This window comes from Oncorhynchus masou, chromosome 24 (genome assembly GCF_036934945.1).
Source record: "Oncorhynchus masou masou isolate Uvic2021 chromosome 24, UVic_Omas_1.1, whole genome shotgun sequence".
In the NCBI taxonomy this organism is placed as follows: Eukaryota; Metazoa; Chordata; class Actinopteri; order Salmoniformes; family Salmonidae; genus Oncorhynchus; species Oncorhynchus masou.
Genome location: NC_088235.1, coordinates 113,211,043 through 113,214,989, shown reverse-complemented (window position 1 = coordinate 113,214,989; position 3,947 = coordinate 113,211,043).

The following is a 3,947-nucleotide window of genomic DNA, read 5'->3' as shown; positions in this document are numbered from 1 at the left end:
CATACATACACACCTGGCTGATGGCTGGCCCACGATAGTCTTATCGCCTATTCTGGCTCTGACAGGTGGCTGTTACACAAATAAGATGGACCTGGACCCTGTTGCCTGGCCTACGCTAGTCTGTCTCTGTCGTCGGGTGTCTTTCTGGCTCTGCTGGGTGGCTGTGGTGCAAAGGTAGGCTGGAGCTGGAGTTCTCTCCTGATCATGTCAACTTAGCCTGCTCACACACACACACACACACACACACACACACACAAACACAAAGGCCACACTCGAACACACACACACTCACAGCCGCATACAAACACACATACAGCCACACATGAATACACACATAGGCACACTCGATCACACACACACACACACCAAGCCTCCTCCCAGCCAGGAGCCCACGGGAAAGTGACACCATGGGAGCAGCCAGCTGGCCAGCAGGCAGGGCTGGGAGAGGGAGGGAGGGGGTCATAGCGGCCCAGTGAGGGAGGGAGGGGAGGGGGACAGAGGGTCATAGTGGCCCAGGGAGGGAGGGAGGGAGGGAGGGACAGAGGGTCATAGTGGCCCAGGGAGGGAGGGAGGGGGGGACAGAGGGTAATAGTGGCCCAGGAAGGGAGGGAGGGGGGGGACAGAGGGTCATAGTGGCCCAGGAAGGTAGGGAGGGGGGACAGAGGGTCATAGTGGCCCAGGGAGGGAGGGACAGAGGGTCATAGTGGCCCAGGGAGGGAGGGAGGGACAGAGGGTCATAGTGGCCCAGGGACGGAGGGACAGAGGGTCATAGTGGCCCAGGGAGGGAGGGAGGGGAGGGGGACAGAGGGTCATAGTGGCCCAGGGAGGGAGGGAGGGAGGGAGGGACAGAGGGTCATAGTGGCCCAGGGAGGGAGGGAGGGGGGACAGAGGGTCATAGTGGCCCAGGAAGGTAGGGAGGGGGGGACAGAGGGTCATAGTGGCCCAGGGAGGGAGGGACAGAGGGTCATAGTGGCCCAGGGAGGGAGGGAGGGACAGAGGGTCATAGTGGCCCAGGGAGGGAGGGAGGGACAGAGGGTCATAGTGGCCCAGGGAGGGAGGGACAGAGGGTCATAGTGGCCCAGGGAGGGAGGGAGGGACAGAGGGTCATAGTGGCCGAGGGAGGGAGGGAGGGGGGGACAGAGGGTCATAGTGGCCCAGGAAGGTAGGGAGGGGGGACAGAGGGTCATAGTGGCCCAGGGAGGGAGGGACAGAGGGTCATAGTGGCCCAGGGAGGGAGGGAGGGACAGAGGGTCATAGTGGCCCAGGGAGGGAGGGAGGGACAGAGGGTCATAGTGGCCCAGGGAGGGAGGGACAGAGGGTCATAGTGGCCCAGGGAGGGAGGGAGGGACAGAGGGTCATAGTGGCCGAGGGAGGGAGGGAGGGACAAAGGGTCATAGTGACCCAGGGAGGGAGGGACAGAGGGTCATAGTGGCCCAGGGAGGGAGGGACAGAGGGTCATAGTGGCCCAGGGAGGGAGGGACAGAGGGTCATAGTGGCCCAAGGAGGGAGGGACATATAGTGGCCCAGGGAGGGAGGGAGGGACATATAGTGGCCGAGGGAGAGAGAGTGGAAGGGAGGGAGGGACAGAGGGTCATAACGGCCCAGGGAGGGAGGGAGGGACAGATGGTCATAGTGGCCCAGGGAGTTAGGGGAGAGGGTCATAACGGCCCAGGGAGGGAGGGACAGAGGGTCATAGTGGCCCAGGGAGTTAGGGGAGAGGGTCATAACAGCCCAGAGACCTAAAAAGATCATGAAAGACAGGGAGAAGGAACAAAGGTCCACCTTTCACAGCCTAGCACTTCCCTTTGTGCTGAGCTGAACACATGCCACACGCTCCCATGCTTCACTGAAGACAGGGGATCGAGCCCCAAATGGCACCCTTATTCCATATGTAGTGCACTCTACAGAGGTAGATTGTATTTACAGTACATACAGAGGTAGATTGTATTTACAGTACATACAGAGGTAGATTGTATTTACAGTACATACAGAGGTAGATTGTATTTACACTATATACAGAGGTAGATTGTATTTACACTATATACAGAGGTAGATTGTATTTACAGTACATACAGAGGTAGATTGTATTTACAGTACATACAGAGGTAGATTGTATTTACACTATATACAGAGGTAGATTGTATTTACAGTACATACAGAGGTAGATTGCAGTATATACAGAGGTAGATTGTATTTACACTATATACAGAGGTAGATTGTATTTACACTATATACAGAGGTAGATTGTATTTACACTATATACAGAGGTATATTGTATTTACAGTACATACAGAGGTAGATTGCAGTATATACAGAGGTAGATTGTATTTACACTATATACAGAGGCAGATTGTATTTACACTATATACAGAGGTAGATTGTATTTACACTATATACAGAGGTAGATTGTATTTACACTATATACAGAGGTAGATTGCAGTATATACAGAGGTATATTACAGTATATACAGAGGTATTCAGAGCACGCTAGATAGCTAATTACCACAGGTGTTCAGAGCAGCATATATAGCTAATTACTACAGGTGTTCAGAGCACGCTAGTTAGCTAATTACCACAGGTGTTCAGAGCAGCATATATAGCTAATTACTACAGGTGTTCAGAGCACGCTAGATAGCTAATTACCACAGGTGTTCAGAGCAGCATATATAGCTAATTACTACAGGTGTTCAGAGCACGCTAGTTAGCTAATTACCACAGGTGTTCAGAGCAGCATATATAGCTAATTACTACAGGTGTTCAGAGCACGCTAGTTAGCTAATTACCACAGGTGTTCAGAGCACGCTAGTTAGCTAATTACCACAGGTGTTCAGAGCAGCATATATAGCTAATTACTACAGGTGTTCAGAGCACGCTAGTTAGCTAATTACCACAGGTGTTCAGAGCACGCTAGTTAGCTAATTACCACAGGTGTTCAGAGCACGCTAGATAGCTAATTACCACAGGTGTTCAGAGCACGCTAGATAGCTAATTACCACAGGTGTTCAGAGCACGCTAGATAGCTAATTACCACAGGTGTTCAGAGCACGCTAGATAGCTAATTACCACAGGTGTTCAGAGCATGCTAGATAGCTAATTACCACAGGTGTTCAGAGCACGCTAGATAGCTAATTACCACAGGTGTTCAGAGCACGCTAGATAGCTAATTACCACAGGTGTTCAGAGCATGCTAGATAGCTAATTACCACAGGTGTTCAGAGCAGCATAGATAGTTAATTACCACAGGTGTTCAGAGCATGCTAGATAGCTAATTACCACAGGTGTTCAGAGCATGCTAGATAGCTAATTACCACAGGTGTTCAGAGCACGCTAGTTAGCTAATTACCACAGGTGTTGAGCACGCTAGATAGCTAATTACCACAGGTGTTCAGAGCACGCTAGTTAGCTAATTACCACAGGTGTTCAGAGCACGCTAGTTAGCTAATTACCACAGGTGTTCAGAGCACGCTAGTTAGCTAATTACCACAGGTGTTCAGAGCACGCTAGTTAGCTAAATACCACAGGTGTTCAGAGCACGCTAGATAGCTAATTACCACAGGTGTTCAGAGCACGCTAGATAGCTAATTACCACAGGTGTTCAGAGCACGCTAGATAGCTAATTACCACAGGTGTTCAGAGCACGCTAGATAGCTAATTACCACAGGTGTTCAGAGCACGCTAGTTAGCTAATTACCACAGGTGTTGAGCACGCTAGATAGCTAATTACCACAGGTGTTCAGAGCACGCTAGATAGCTAATTACCACAGGTGTTCAGAGCACGCTAGATAGTTAATTACCACAGGTGTTCAGAGCAGCATAGATAGTTAATTACCACAGGTGTTCAGAGCAGCAAAGATAGCTAATTACCACAGGTGTTCAGAGCAGCATAGATAGCTAATTACCACAGATGTTCAGAGCACGCTAGATAGCTAATTACCACAGGTGTTCAG